The sequence below is a fragment of the Giraffa tippelskirchi genome, chromosome 9 (genome assembly GCF_054371585.1).
Source record: "Giraffa tippelskirchi isolate mGirTip1 chromosome 9, T2T-mGirTip1v1.2.pri, whole genome shotgun sequence".
Taxonomy (NCBI): domain Eukaryota; kingdom Metazoa; phylum Chordata; class Mammalia; order Artiodactyla; family Giraffidae; genus Giraffa; species Giraffa tippelskirchi.
The window spans coordinates 118129586-118146974 of record NC_137283.1 but is presented as its reverse complement, the minus strand read 5'-3'; the positions used below and the strand labels follow the sequence as shown (position 1 = coordinate 118146974).

At 36.4% G+C, this 17389-nt stretch overlaps 1 protein-coding gene across 2 annotated transcripts in view; it reads left to right on the top strand.

Moving 5' to 3' along the window:
• LOC145521610 (uncharacterized) overlaps positions 1–17389 on the top strand; it is a 361851-nt gene that overhangs the window by 100616 nt on the left and 243846 nt on the right. The window contains exon 1 of one of the 2 annotated variants that reach the window (XR_014065533.1): positions 6897–6985. The exons of the other annotated variant lie outside the window; for it this stretch is intronic. The gene's annotated coding sequence lies outside the window, so the exon portion shown is untranslated. Of the gene's footprint in view, positions 1–6896; positions 6986–17389 lie in introns of those variants that run through there. 2 annotated transcript variants of the gene reach the window in all.

The following is a 17389-nucleotide window of genomic DNA, read 5'->3' as shown; positions in this document are numbered from 1 at the left end:
AATATCTCTGATGAACATAGATGTAAAACTTTCAAACAAAATATTAGCAAACTGTATACACTACTTTAAAGGAATCATATACCATGATCAATTGGGATTTATTCCGTGAATGCAAAGATGGTTCAACATTTGCAAATGTGATATATCACATTAATAAAATGAAAGATAAAGTTTTATGATCCTTGCAATAGATGTAGAAAAAGGATTTGGCAAGATTCAATAACCATTTATGATAAAAGCACTCAGTAAAATAGGTATAGAAGGAATGTATAACAACATAGTAAAGGCCATGTACTGTTTGTGGCATAATTTTGTGTATAGAAAACCCTTAGAGGCTCCACCAAAAAGCAATTCGAATAAAATACAGTACAGTTTCAGGGTAAAAAAAACCAACATACAAAAATCTGTTGGGTTTCTGTAAGTTAAAAACAAACTAGTTGAAATAGAAATTAAGAAAACCGTCTCACTTGCAATTGCAATGAAAAAAATTAGATACCTAGGAGTAAATTTAACTGAGAAGCTGAAAGATCTGTATGCTGAAAATTGTAAGATGTTGAAGGAAGCTGAGAACCCAAAGAAATGGAAAGATATTCTATCTTGGATTGGAAGAATAAACATATTAAAAATATCCATATTACCTAAAGCAATCTATAGATTAAATGCAATCCCTATCAAAACCCCAATGTTATTTTTCACAGAAATAGAACAGAATGAACAAGTGGAACTACATCGACTCTAAAAGCTTCTCCTCAGTAAAAGAAACCATCAACAAAATGAAAAGACAACTTATGGAATGAGAGAAAATATTTGCAAATCATTTATCCAATGAGGAGTAAATATTCAAAAAATATAAAGAACTTATATAACTCAACAACAACAAAACAAGCAGCTCAGTTTAAAAATGGGCAAAAATATGACTAGATGTTTGACATATCTACTTTGGAAGATATGACTTCCAAAGAAGACACACAAATGGCCCCAATGGCGTATGAAAAGATGTTGAACACCACTAATTAGGGAAATGCACATCAAACTGCAATGAGATATCATTTCATGCTTCTTAGAATGAGTATTATCAAAATACAAGAAATAACAAGTATTGGAAAAGATGTGGAGAAAAGGGAACCTTTATTCACTGTTGATGAAAATATAAATTGGTGTAGCACTATGGAAAACATGTGAAAGTTTAAAAACACTTAACAATAACTGCCATATGATCCAGCTATTCCACTTCTGGGTATTTGTCTGAAAAATGTAAAAACACTTATTCAAATATCTATGTGTACCCCTATGTTTATTGCAACATTATTTACAATTACCAAGATATGCAAATGACCTAAGTGTCTGTTGACAGATAAAGATGTGGTGCATATATGCAATGAAATACTGCTTAGCTCTAACAAAGATAAAATCTTGTCATTTGCAATATTATTAATAGATCTTGAGGTTATTTCCCTGAAGGGAAATAAGTCAGACAAAGACAAATAACTTATGATTTCACTCATATGTGGATTATGAAACAAAACAAAATAAATGAACAACAGAACAAAACAAAAGCAACACACAAATATATAGAACAGATTGGTGGTTACCAGAGGGGAAGTAGAATAGGGAGAGGACAACATGAGTAAAAGAGGTCAACTGTGTGGTGATGGATGTTTAGGTGTATACACCACTGTAGTGTATACAGAGTTGAATTATGATGTTGGGTTTCCCAGGTGGCGCCAGTGGTAAAGAACCCATATGCTAATACAGGAGACAGAAGATATTCAGCTTTTATCCTTGGGTTGGGAAGATCCCCTGGAGGATGGCATGGCAACTCACTCCAGTATTCTTCCTTGGAAGATCCCATGGACAGAGGAGACTGGTGGGCTACAGCCCATAGACTCACAAAGAGTCGGACATGACTGAAGCAATTTAGCACACATGCGTGCACATGTTATTTACTAGGCTTCTTACGTGGAACAAATACTAAACAACAGTGATTTGTATTGTGTAGTCTACAGTATCTTAATAAGTCTTTGATGAGGACTGTTGTGAAACGTACAGAGCAATTCAGTAATTTTTAAAGCTAAAAGTTGTTTTAAAGATGCTGTACCATCATCTATTTTTGCTAAGGATTAATGGTTAAAAAGAAGTGATTCTCATTGATGAGTAAAACATTTATTGCCCTTCTCTCATTTTTTTTCTATGTTAGTTTTGTGAAAGTTTTTTGTTCTGTGCTATTTGATTAGGTTGAAAGAATTAATTGCTTGAGCATTCATAGCTGTGCTGTGCTAAGTCGATTCAGTCATGTCCAACTCTGTGTAACCCTATGGACTGTAGCCCACCAGGATCCTCTATCCATGGGTATTTCCAGGCAAGAATACTGGAGTGGGTTGCCAATCCCTCTTCCAGGGGATCTTCCTGATTTAGGGATTGAACCTGGGTCTCCTGCATTGCAGGCAGATTCTTTATAGTCTGAACCACCGGGGAACCCCTAGCATTCCCAGGTTTAGGATTAGCAGCAGTTCATTGTTTGGCAGTGAGACTTTGAACAATTCTGTAGGATAAAGTATGGTTCATTCTAAAGTCATTTATAGTTCTCAGGCTTGAGGATGACTCAGATCATTGATGAGAATAATAGACAATGACATAATTTTGAAAAAAGATATTAGAGTGGAAGAAATGAGTAAATGTTTTTATAAGTAACAGTGACAACAATAAAAAATAATAAAACCATTAAAATGTAAGAGTTACACTGGAATGTGCTGTAAATGTTGCTCTGTTTTTTCCATCTCCATAATTGATTCTGGTGAATCTTACTTCAAATTCATACTTTTGTCACCTGTCTACAACACAGAATTAAAAAAAAAAAGAAAACTGATGTACCAAATGCCAACAAAAATTATTGTTGAACATAATTATTTCTGTTTATTTGAAATATAGTGGTCCCTAAATATCAGTGAAATTTGGAAACTGCTGGAAAAGTATCAAGAAAGTAAGTAGAGATATTTTAAAGGCATAACTAAAAACATGTGATTTTTTTAGAGTTTAGATTCAGTACCATTTTCTGAAAAAATTCAAAACCATATTTGTCAGAGTTCTGGGGTAAGGCATCTGAGGAAGTTGCTGCCAGAAGATTTTTGTTCATCTCAAAACAAACAAACAAGAAAGAAAACAATAGATTTGGAAATGGATATTGTGTTTGATAGAGAGATTGGTTGTATATATTCACTAGCAATGGAATGAGTGGTAATTCTAAAATTTATTAAATAAAATACATTGTTGATTTTGTTTCTTTCTAAATTGGAAATACTGGTTGGGTTTCGTGGCAGTTGGGTTGGCTTCTTTAAAGTAACTAAATTGACAACCAAAAAAAGTGAAAGCCTGTTTTTAAGTTCTTTTCATGTCTTTCACCACCTAAAACATATCTATGCATAATGAACTTTAAAATCCATGCTTTTTATATCCTCTCCCACAATTATCATTTATAGATTTTTAACTGCAGAAAGGATGTCTGAGAAATAATTTCTAAATACTGCTCATGCTGTGCACACATGCGCCCACACATACACAGAGACACACACACTTTAAATGTGCATCAGGAAGATATGTAAGGGTTATATCTTTATAATGACTAAGTTATTTAATATCACAGATTAATCCTTTTTTCTAATTTTATTGAAATTAAGCAATATCTTCAAGGAGTCCTTTAGCTAGCTGACACAATCTAAAATACTTTCATTTTCAGTGTCTGTGGAGTTAAGTGGAAACCGGTGTACTGCCTTCTGCTTTCTTTCATGAATAGAATTTACTTGTACTAAGGTAATGGTGCAAATTTACAGTATCCATAAAAGCACTGTTATTGTATTGCTTTGCCTAATGCATTAGGAAGAGAAGACCACTTGGCAGACACCACATATCTACAAACGAACGAAATGCACTAAAATCAAAATTGCATTACTTTTGTCAATAATTTGTGTTATAATTTTTATGACAAAAATTAATGGAAAGGATTCCTTAAATAAAAGTGGGTCTGACGTTTTTCTTTTGTTGTTGCTGCCCTGATTGTATTTACATCCAGTCATTTATTGCCCATTAAAGAAGTAATGCTATGTTAATGTAAGGGGGAAAAAAAATCAATGCTACTGAGATCAGTAGCTGTGGGGAAACAGTGCAGCAGCTGGTTTGCAAACAGTGAGCCCATATAGATCAATGAAATTACAAGCTAAATCTGCTGATGCTCACAAACTGCTCCAGCAGTGTGCTGTCTAACCTTTTTCAAGTTCAAGAGCTCTAGAAACCCAGAGGTAACTAAATGGAAAGCAGGGCAAAGGCAACCAGGAGACAGTGACAATGCACCTGGAGTACTTTACTGTGATACGTGATGTTTTACTTTTGCAGCCACCAGGATAACTGCATACTTTTAAGCTGTAGAAAAGCCCTGTAATCTGTAAATGAGTCTCATAGAGAGCTTTCACATCCCAGAAAATCTCTACCTTAAGAGGGTTCCTTACCTGGAACATCAGAAGGCTCTATGATACTTCACAAATCTGCTTATTGAGCTAAATTCCAGAAAATACTAATCTGTGAGCTAAGGTTGGGATTCTAGAATATATGATATGTTGGGTTTGGTGACTTACTGTGGTCTCTAAAATTTTCTTTATTCTAAGACATTATGAAATGCATTGAGCCTCTACTTTTTGATAACAAATCACTGATCAGATACAGGCACATTTAATATTTGAAGAAGACAAGTTTTCCATCTCAATAAACTGATTTTTAGTGTCAATTTAAATGATAGTGTTAAGTGTTTTTCCTGATAAGGATTGAATTTGCAAATTTTCTATTAGGTAAGCCTTCCATGGGCACATTGGCTTACACATTTGCATAGGAGTCTTTTAATCAAGTGTGTACAGACGTAATAGGAACACTAAAATCATATGGAGTAAAATTAATCATAAAATATTATTCCTACTTAAATTCTAGTTAATCCAGTTGTTGACAAGAAGAACAAAATGTTATTTATCTCCTTCTTTCCTCTCTCCCTCCCTAAATCAATCAAAGAAAATGCAAAACAAAACCAGTGGTAATAGGACCAACCTAAATCAAGCCTGTCAGCAAGGCTGACCACACTCCATCTCCTCCTCAACTATGCACTGAGTAAAAATGTCCTGAGAAGCACAGGATGTGCTTTCTTTGAATCCTAGTTCAGTAATCATATTTATTTAAATCAGTCTGTCTGTCTCATCCCTCTAAGACAGTGACACCAGAGTGACATGATCTTTGTGGGATTGGCTCCCTGTATACTGGCAGAAATCTCAGCTAAATAGCACAATTGGCAACTCTCTTAATTCAGGCTCCTTATTTAAATCTACCTTGATTTTTACATTCAAAATCACTTCTTTTGTATGATTTTTTAAGCATTAATACAATTTTGGGGGCTTCCCCGTGGCTCAGTGGTAAAGAACCCACCTGCAATGCAGGAGATTCAGGTTTAATATCTGGGTCCGGAATATTCCCTGAAGAAGGAAATGACAATCAACTTCAGTATTCTTGCCTGGGAAATCCCATGGACAGAGGAGCCTGGTGGGCTACAGTCCATGGGGTTGCAAAAGAGTTGGACGTGACTTAGTGACTAAACAACAACAACAAATACATTTTTTAGTAGACAGGATAAACAGGAGATATTTTCTTTTCCATATAAGAATACTCACACTTGAGATAAGTTGTTACAATTTAGGGTGTATGCATTTAAAAAATAATGTCAACAATAAGCAGAGTGTAGATACTATCTCCTAAGTAATTTTAGAAAAACTAAATATGAGCAATATGTATATTTTGCCTACTAATATTTTAGGTAATGTGACCACTGCCAAATAGACCAAGTGATACAATTAAACATTTTATTTAAAAATATCTTTTTCTCATATTTTCAAATTTTCAAAGTATTTTCATTTATTTTGATATCCTAATGAATACTGTGAGGCAAGCTTATTGGATATTATACCTCCTGTTCAGTGAGGAATATAGAGACCAGGTGAACTAATCAGTGATGAGAACTCAACTCCTGGGAACAAACTCCATTATTTTATTACTGCCTCTCTTTTATACTTTGAGTTGGGATATATGAAATAAGAAAAAATAAAAAAAAACGAAGATAAGATGAAAAATTTGCTCCTCCGCTGTATTGTTATACTTATCATTCTGATCCAGAAAGTAAAAGACATTCAAGAGTCTTCAAACTTGGGTAATGGAGTAAGTTCATAATTCAAAAATAATTTTCCAGGACTTTTAAAAAAGCATTGTATTAACACTGGCAGAGTATCACAGAGTTATTGTAAAGTCTTCACAAAGAAGACAAGAAATAAATATACAATCATGCTTTACAGTAGCTGTGAAAATGGTTGATGAAGCACATGGAAGTATAATGGTGTTTATTATATCTGTGACTTGGGGGAAGTATTTCCAAGTAGATGTCCACCTGGAGATTGTCCATTTTCCAGCTAAAAGCCAGAATGATATCATTTCCTACCACCATCACCAAAGAGTAGAGATGTGCAGTACAGGTGGACAGAAGGCAAAGTAAAATCAGTGGCTATAGCTGATAGGCAAGATCTAGACAAAAACAAAATAACAGACTAGAGAACACTGGCAGATACTTTCTTTTAATACACTAATGATTAATGGTTTTATAATTTCTTTTTTAATAAGTATTAGTTAGTAGTATATATGTTGATATATGTTATTTGTAATAATAATTGGTATGTTTGCTTATGTTGACTCTTGGTATGGTGTTTTAGTTGCTAAGTTGTATCTGACTCTTGATGGCCGTGGAATGTAGCCAACCAGGTTCCTTTGTCTGTGGAATTTTCCAGGCAAGAATATTGAAGTGTGTAGACTCTCCCTTCTCCAGGGGATCTTTCTGACCCAAGGACTGAACCCAGGTCTCCAGCATTGCAGGCAGATTATTTACTGACTGAGCTACCAGGGAAGCACCTTGGTAAAATGTACCTAATTAATTTCACAGTGTGGCTTTTTCCTTACTCTCAACTAATCCATTTGTTACATTATGCAGTATTGAATTAACATAATCCATTAAGAGTGGTTAAAAAAGAGATCTGAATTGTGTAGAGATCATTATATAATTGTAATCACAATTGTGATATCTATCAGAAAAAGACAGGAAAAGCTGCTCTCTTTCAACATGCTGCCTTAATAAGGCCCCATCCTTTCTGATTGTGCCATTCTTCCTAGTTATAGAAAAATCATCAAGACTTTTTTCAATACTTTCCATATTAGAAGACTCATTGGTTGAATGATTAAATTAAATGACCATATGTATATGTAACTATAACCAGTGTGTGTGTGTATGTGTGTGTATGTGTGTGTAGATAAACATTAGTTACAAATTGATTTAGATGTCACACTTTTAGACTTTTTTTTTAAATGTGTTAACTTTATATAAATATAATTTATATATGTAATTATATATATCATTTATATAAATGTGATCATTTTTGAGTTGTTTAGCCCCATGAAATACCTGTACAATTAGAAACAAAACATCTCCATCATCCTCAATAGATTCCTTGTGTCCCATTGCCCTATTGGAGACCATTCCTCCTGCCGCTCACAACTCCAGACAAACGCTGATTTTTTTTTTTTTCAATATTTGTTTTATATTGGAGATCCCTGATGGCTCAGTGGGTAAAGAATCTGCCTGCAGTGTAGGAGACACAGGAAACACGGGTTTGATCCCTGAGTTGGGAAGATCCTCTGGAGAAGGAAATGGCAATCCACTCCAGTATTCTTGCCTGAAAAATCACATGGATAGAAGAGTCTATGGGGTCATAGAGAGTCAGACAAGGCTGAGCGACTAAGCATGCATGCAGGCATAGCTGAATTACAGTGCTGTGCTAGGTTCAGGTATACAGCAATATGATTCAGTTATACATATACATATATTCATTCTTTTTCAGATTATTTTTCCATATGGGTTTATATAGAATATAAAGTAGAATTCCCTGTGCTGTAACAGTAGGTCACTGATTATCTGTTTTATATACAGTGGTGTGTATATGTTAATCCCAAACTCCTAATTTATCCCTTCCCAGATCTTTCCCTTTTGGTAACCATAAGTTTGTTTTAGAGGTCTGTGAGTTTGTAAGTTAATTTATATTACTTTTTTTTAGATTCCACATATAATTGATATATGATATTTGTCTTCCTCTGACTTACTTCACTTAGTGTGAGAATCTCTTGGTCCATCCACGTTGCTGCTGCAAATGGCATCATTTCATTCATTTTTATGGCTGAGTAATATATATATTAATGTATATAATAAAATATTAAATATATATATATATATCACTCTTCTTTTTCCATTCTTCTTTCAGTGATATATAGGCCATTTTCCTGTCTTGGCTAGTGTAAATAGTGCTGTGATGAATATTCAGATGCATGTATCTTTTCAAATTACGGTTTTCTTTGGAAGGCAATGGCAACCCACTCCAGTACTCTTGCCTGGAAACTCCCATGGACGGAGGAACCTGGTAGGCTGTAGTCCATGGGATCATGAAGAGTCGGACACACTTGAGCAACTTCACTTTGGATATATGCCCAGGAGTGGGATTGCAGGATCATATGGTAGCTGTTTTTGGTTTTTCCAGGAACCTTCATAGTTTTTTCCAGTAATTAAATGAATTTACATTCCCACCAACAGTGTAGAAGGGTTCACTTTTCTCCATACCCTCTCTAGCATTTACTGTTTGTAGACTTTTTGATGATGGCCATTCTAACTGTTATGAGGTGATATCTCACGGTAGTTTTAATTTGCATTTCTCTAATAAGTAGTGGTGTTGAGCATCTCTTCATGTACTTTATGGCCATTTATATGTCTTCTTTTGAGAAATATCTATTTAGATCTGCTCATTTTGATTGGGTTGTCTTTTTTTTTTTTTTTTATATTGAACTGCATGAGCTGCTTGTGTATTTTGGAGAGTAATCCTTTGTCAGTCACTTCATCTGAAAATATTTTATCCTATTCTGCAGGTTGTCTTTTCATTTTGCTTATGATTTGCTTTGCTGTGTAAAAGCTTTAAAGTTTAGTTAGGTCCCATTTGTTCATTGGAGAAGGCAATGGCACCCCACTCCAGTAGTCTTGCCTGGAAAATCCCATGGACAGAGGAGCCTGGTAGGCTGCAGTCCATGGGGTCGCAAAGAGTTGGACACGACTGAAGTGACTTAGCAGCAGCATTTGTTCATTTTGTTTTTATTTCCATTATTCTTGTATACAGATCCAAAAAGTTATTGCTATGATTTATTTCAAAGAGTATTCTGCCTATGTTTTTCTCTAAGAGTTTTATAGTGTCTGGTCTTACATTTAGGTCTTTAATGCATTTTTGTTTTATTTTATTGTGTGGTATTAGAGAGTGCTCTAATTTCACTTTTTCATATGTAACTGTCCAGAGTTCCTAGCACCACTTATTGGAAAGACTGTCCTTCTCCACTGTATATTTTTGCCTCCTATGTTATAGATTTATTGACCAGAAGTGAATGGAATTATTTCTGGGCTTTCTATCCTTTTCCATTGATCTAATATTTCTGTTTTTGTGCCAGCACCACACTGTTTTGATGACTATAGCTTTGTACTATAGTCTGATGTCAGGGAGCCTGATTTACTCAGATCCATTTTTCTTTCTTAGGATTGCTTTGGCTATTCACAAAAGCTATTGGCTTTTGTGTTTCCAAATAAATTAAAAAAAGAAAAGGAATTATTCTGGCTCTGTGAAAAATGTCATTGGTAATTTGACAGGAATTGCATTGAACCTGTAGATTACATTGAGTAATATACTCATTTTTACAATATTGATTCTTCCAATTAAGAGAACATGGTATATCTTTCCATCTGCTTGTGTCATCTTCAGTTTCTCTCATCAATGTCTTATAGTTTCCAGAGTATAAGTCTTTTATCTCCTTAGGTAGGCTCATTCTTGGGTATTTTGTTCTTTGATGACATGGTAAATGGGATTGTTTCCATAATTTCTCTTCCTGATATTTCATTGTTAGTATATAGGAATGCAAGTGATTTTTATGTATTAATTTTGTATCATTTAATAATTTTATATAAGTAGATTCATGAAATATAGACCCTCTAAGTTTTGGTTTTTTTTTTTTCCACTTAAGATAGTCGTTTTGGTTGAGTTTTGCTGTTATGTGTATCAATAATCCCTTTCCTTCTATTGTTCAGTAAAGATTAGATGAAAATATCACACTTTGCATAACCATTAAGCTGTTGATTCACACGGGTTTCAAAAATGAGGGAAAAAAAGGCATTGTTTTACATTTTAAAATATCTCTTTAATGTCTGTATTAGTAGAAGACAGCTGGATAGTCATGTCTACCTCTTTTTAAAAATTCTTTTTAATTAATTATATTTATTTTTATCTTCCCTGGGTCTTTGTTGCCTTATGTGGCCTTTCTCTGGGCTTCCCTGTTGGATCAGCTGGTAAAGAATCCACCTGCAATGCAGGAGATCTGGGTTCAATCACTGGGTTGGGAAGATCCCCTGGAGAAGGGAATGGCTACCCACTCATAGTAATGTATGGATGTGAGAGTTGGCCTATAAGGAAAGCTGAGTGCAGAAGAATTGATGCTTTTGAACTGTGGTGTTGGAGAAGACTCTTGAGAGTCCCTTGGACTGCAAGGAGATCCAGCCAGTCCATCCTAAAGGAGATTGGTCCTGGGTGTTCATTGGAAGGACTGCTGTTGAAGCTGAAACTCCAATACTTTGGCCATCTGATGTGAAGAGCTGACTCATTTGAAAAGACCCTGATTTTGGGAAAGATTGAAGGCAGGAGGAGAAGGGGACAACAGAGGATGAGATGGTTGGATGGCATCACTGACTCAATGGACATGAGTTTGGGTAAACTCTGGGCGTTGGTGATGGACAGGGAGGCCTGGCTTGCTGCGGTTCATGGGGTTGCAAAGAGTAGGACACAAGTGAGCGACTGAACTGACTGACCCACTGGCGGACCTACCTGAAGTGGTTCAGGTACCCGCTTAAATCAGATTTCTAAATCAAATTCAGGTGTGACCTAAATCAAATCACTTATGATTGTACAGTGGGAGAGACAAAAGTATTCAAGGGATTATATATAATAGACAGATTGCCTAAAGAACTATGGACAGAGGTTCATGATGTTGTACAGGAGGCAGTGATCAAGACCATCCCCAAGAAAAAGAAATGGCAAAGGCAAAATGGTTGTCTGAGGAGGCCTTACAAATAGGTGAGAAAAGAAGGGAAGATAAAGGCAAATGAGAAAAGGAAAGATATACCCATTTGAATGCACAGTTCCAAAGAATAGTGAGAAGAGATAAGAAAGCCTTCCTCAGTGATCAATGCAAAGAAACAGAAGAAAACAATAGAATGGGAAAGACTAGAGATCTCTTCTAGAAAATTAGAAATATCATGGGAACAGTTTATGCAAAGATGAACACAATAAAGACAGAAATGGTATGGACCTAACAGAAGCAAAAGATATTAAGAAGAGGTGGCAAGAATACACAGAAGAACCATGCATAAAAATCTTCATGACCCAGATAATCACGATGGTGTGATCATTCACCTAGAGCCAGACATCCTGGAATGTGAAGTCAAGTGGGCCTTAGGGAGCATCACTTTGAACACAGCTAGTGGAGGTGATGGAATATCAGTTGAGCTATTTTAAATCCTAAAAGATGATGCTGATAAAGTGCTGCACTCAAAATGCCAACAAATTTGGAAAACTCAGCCACAGGACTTGAAAAGTTCAGTTTTCCTTCCAATCCCAAAGAAAGACAGTGCCAAAGAGTGTTCAAACTACTGCACAATTGCACTCACTGAACACACCAGCAAAGTAATGCTCAAAGTTCTCCAAGCCAGGTTTCAACAGTTTGTGAATCATGAACTTCCAGATGTTCAAGCAGGATTTAGAAAAGGCAGAGGAACCAGAGGTCAAATTGCCAACATCTATTGAATCATCGAAAAAGCAAGAGAATTCCAGAAAAATATCTACTTCTGCTTTATTGACTACACCAAAGCATTTGACTGTGTGGTCACAACAAACTGTAGAAAATTCTTCAAGAGATGGGAATACCAGATTACCTGGCCTGCCTCCTGAGAAATCTGTATGCAGGTCAAGAAGCAACTGTTAGAACCGTGGAAAAGCAGACTGGTTCCAAATTGGGAAAGCAGTATGTCAAACCTGTATATTGTCACCCTGCTTATTTAACTTATATGCAGAGTACAGCATGTGAAATGCTGGGCTGGATGAAGCACAAGCTAGAATCAAGATTGCCAGGAGAAATATCAGTAACCCCAGATATGCAGATGACACCACCCTTATGGCAGAAAGAGAAGAAGAACTAAAGAGCCTCTTGATGAAAGTGAAAGAGGAGAGTGAAAAAGTTGCCTTAAAACTCAATATTAAGACAAAGAAGATCATGGCATCTGCTCCCATCACTTCATGGCAAATAGATGGAGAAACAATGGAAACAGTGACAGATTTTATTTTCTTGGGCTCCAGAATCACAGCAGATGATGACTGCAGTTGTGAAATTAGAAGATGCTTGGTCCTTGAAAGAGAAGCTATGACCAACCTAGACAGCATATTAAAAAACAGAGATATTACTTTGCTGACAAAGGTCCATCTAGTCATAGCTGTGGTTTTTCCAGTCGTCATGTATGGATGTGAGAGTTGGACCATGATGAAAGCTAACTGCTGAAGAATTGATCCTTTTGAACTGTGGTGTTGGAGAAGACTCTTGAGAGTCCCCTGGACTGCAAGGAAATCAAACCAGTCAATCCTAAAGGAAATCAATCCTGAATATTCATTGGAAGGAATGATGCTGAACCTGAAACTCTAATACTTAGGCCACCTGATACAAAAAACTGACTCATTGGAAAAACCCTGATGCTGGGAAAGATTGAAGGCAGGAGAACAAGGGGGCAATGGAGGATAATTTGCTTGGATGAAATCACCAGTTTGATGGACCTGTGTTTGAGCAAACTCTGGGAGTTGGTGATGGACAGGGAGGCCTGGTATACTACAGTCCATGGGGTCACAAAGAGTTGGACACGGCTGAGTGACTGAGCTGAACCGAACCTGCTCCAATATTCTGGTTGGGAGAATTCCATGGACTGTGTAGTCTGTGGGGTCGCAAAGAGTCAGACAGGACTGAACGACTTTCACTTTCCCTTTTTTCTCCAGTTGTGGCAAGGGTGGGCCCTTCTTCATTGTGATGCATGGACTTCTCATTGCATTGGCTTCTCTTGTGGAGCACAGGTTCTAGTGTGTGGACTCAGTAGTTGTGGAGCACAGGCCCAGTTGGTCCACAGCATGTAATATTCTCCCAGGCAGGGATTGAACACAGGTCCTCTGCATTGGCAGGCGGGTTCTTATCCACTGAGCCACCAAGGAAGTCCTCATGTCTACTTCTGCATTGTGTATTGAGATATTATAGATTATTCTCCTATTGGAAAATGTCACTCTATACTTATGAAAATAAGAGACTGAAACAAACAATTGACTTACTGTTAGAAAAATAATTTTAATTCAATCTTAGTCCATGTTTTGAAAATTGCATCTCTATTCCCTTCTTTAAAAAAAAATCCATATCTTTCTTCTGCTAATACTACATACAGTCTTGATTCACAGTAAGATTTAAAGTTCATTGGTATAAGTCCTCCAATTTTATTCTTTATAAAAATTTGGCTATTTTAGGTCATTACATTACTCTATGAATTTTAGAATCAGCTTATCAGTTTCTACTAAAAAGCCAGCTCAGATTTTTACTGGGATTATGTTTAACCATAAATCAATTTGTGGAGTACTGACATTTTAAAAGTAATTAGCTTTATAATCCATTAACATAGTGTATCTCTTTATTTAGATATTCCGTAACTTCTCTTAGCAATGTTCTATGTAGTTTTGAGTGTAGACGTATTCAATATATGTTGTTAAAATTATCCCCAAGTATGGGATGTTATTTGGGGTGATTTTAAATTAGAAAATTCACTTCCCAATTGGTTGTTACTAGTGTGTGAAAATATGACTGAGTTTTGTATATCAATGTTATATACTGAGATATTGATATTTATTTTGAGTCTAGGTTAGTAATAAACAATTACAGTCACTAACAATATAGATCTGTGATCATGTCTTTTTGTGAAATTAACCTTTTATAATTATGAAATGTTTCTTTTTATCTCTGTCTTAAAGTCTATTTTACCAGATATTGATATAATTTTCACAGCCCATTTATGTTTATTTTCATGTTTATCTCTTTAAAAATCCACTTACTTTTAATCAGTGGATTTCTCTTTTAAAGTATGTCTCTTGTAGATAACATACAATTGCTCCTTTGCTGATTCTGACAATATCTGGTATTTAATTGCAGTGTTTAATGAATTTGTTGTTGTTGTTCAGTCGCTCAGTGTCCGATTCTTTTTGGAATCCCATGAGCTGTAGCCTGTCTGGCTCTCGCGACCATGGGATTTCCCAAGCAAGAATGTGAGTGAGTTGCCATTTCCTTCTCCAGTGAATCTTATCAAGCCAGTGATTGAACTTGTGTCTCCTTCACTGGCATGTGGAGTGCCAATTTACTGCTGCATTTACCAATGTCTCCTGCATTTACTGCTGAATCACCTGAGAAGCCCATTTAATCCATTAATACTTTTTAAACTTTGATTTCAAGGTAATTTTAAACTTAGAGGAAAGTGGATACAGAGATTTCCTGTATACTCCTCATTCAGTTTTCTCTAATGCTAACATATTACATATATAATAACTTAATAAAAATAAATTAACATTGATTCAATACTCCATTATGTATAAACTTTATTGGGTCTCACATGTTTTCACACTAATGTATTTTTCTATTCCAGGATCAAGGCAATGATCCTATCACATTTAAATATTAATCCCCTGTGTCTAATCTGTGACACTTCTATTCTGTGGTCTTTCCTTGTTTCTAATGACCTGTTCACTATTGGTGACTACTAGTCAGCTGTAAGAGGACCGTAATTTCGATTTGTCTGGTGTTTTCTCATTATTGAATTAAGGTTATACATTTTAGGCAAGAATACTATGGAAATCATCTGTCCTTTGCCGTCCCTCATATCGAGGGTGCATGATGCTAATATGTCTTACCATAATCGTAATCAATTGACTAGAAAGCTCTTGGGTTTCTCCATTATAAACTTTGTTTGTAACAGATAACTGTCTTGGAGGATACATTTTTATTTAATGTATTTGTTAATATGCCTGAACTTATGTCTACTATTTTATTATTTTCTCTTTTCCTATTTTTGGTTTCTTTTTCTTTTTCCTTTGGATTATTTTAAGACTTTTCCCTATATGACTTTCAGTTCAGCTCAGTTCAGTTCATTCGCTCAGTCATGTCTGACTCTTTGCGATCCCATGAACCACAGCACGCCAGGCCTCCTTGTCCATCACCAACGCCCGGAGTTTACCCAAACCCATGGCCATTGAGTCGGTGATGCCATCCAACCATCTCATCCTCTGTCGTCCCCTTCTCCTCCTGCCCTCAATCTTTCCCAGCATCAGGGTCTTTTCGAATGAGTCAGCTCTTTGCATAAGGTGACCAAAATATTGGAGTTTCAGCTTCAACATCAGTCCTACCAATGAACACCCAGGACTGATCTCCTTTAGGAAGGATTGGTTGGATTTCCTTGCAGTCCAAGAAACTCTCAAGAGTCTTCTCCAACACCACAGTTCAAAAGCATCAATTCTTCGGCGCTCAGCTTTCTTTATAGTCCAACTCTCACATCCATACATGACCACTGGAAAAACCATAGCCATGACTAGACAGACGTTTGTTGGCAAAGTAATGTCTCTGCTTTTTAATATACTGTCTAGGTTGGTCAAAACTTTACTTCCAAGGAGTAAGTGTCTTTTAATTTCATGGCTGCAGTCACAATCTGCAGTGATTTTGGAGCCCAGAAAAATAAAGTCAGCCACAATTTCCACTGTTTCCCCATCTATTTGCCATGAAGTGATGGGACCAGATGCCATGATCTTAGTTTTCTGAATGTTGAATTTTAAGTCAACTTTTTCACTCTCCTCTTTCACTTTCATCAAGAGGCTCTTTAGTTCTTCTTCACTTTGTGCCATAAAAGCGGTGTCCTCTGCATATGTGAGGTTATTGATATTTCTCCTGGCAGTCTTGATTCCAGCTTGTGCTTCCTCCAGCCCAGCATTTCTCATGATGTACTTTCCATATAAGGTAAATAAACAGAGTGACAATATACAGCCGTGATGTACTCCTTTTCCTATTTGGAACCACTCTGTTGTTCCATGTCCAGTTCTAACTGTTGCTTCCTGACCCGCATACACATTTCTCAAGAGGCAGATCAAGTGGTCTGGTATTCCCATTTCTTGAAGAATTTTTCATAGTTTATCGTGATCCACACAGTCAAAGGCTTTGGCATAGTCAATAAAGCCGAAATAGATGTTTTTCTGGAACTCTCTTGCTTTTTCGATGATCCAATGGATGTTGGCAATTGGATCTCTGGTTCCTCTGCCTTTTCTAAAACCAGCTTGAACATCTGGAAGTTCAGGTTCACGTATTGCTGAAGCCTGGCTTGCAGAATTTTGAGCATTACTTTACTAGCGTGTGAGATGAGTGCAGTTGTGTGGTAGTTTGAGCAATCTTTGGCATTGCCTTTCTTTGGGATTGCAATGAAAACTGACCCTTTCCAGTCCTGTGGCCACTGCTGAGTTTTCCAAATTTGCTGGCATATTGAGTGCAGCACTTTCACAACATCATCTTTCAGGATTTGAAATAGCTCAACTAGAATTCCATCACCTCCACTAGCTTTGTTCATAGTGATGCTTCCTAAGGTCCATTTGACTTCACATTCCAGGATGTCGGGCTCTAGGTGAGAGATCACACTATTATGATTGTCTGGGTCATGAAGATCTATTTTGTACAGTTCTTCTATGTATTCTTGCCACCTTGTGTTAATATCTTCTGCTTCTGTTAGGTCCATACCATTTCTGTCCTTTATTGAGCCCATCTTTGCATGAAATGTTGCCTTGGTAGCTCAAATTTTCTTGAAGAGATCTCTAGTCTTTCCCATTCTGTTGTTTTCCTCTATTTCTTTGCATTGAACACTGAGGAAGGCTTTCTTATCTCTCCTTGCTATTCTTTGGAACTCTGCATTCAAATGGGAATATCTCTCCTTTTCTCCTTTGCTTTTTGCTTCCCTTCTTTTCACAGCTATTTGTAAGGCCTCCTCAGATAGCCGTTTTGCTCTTTTGCATTTCTTTTTCTTGGGGATGGTCTTGATTCCTATCTCCTGTACAATGTCATGAACCTCCATCCATAGTTCATGAGGCAC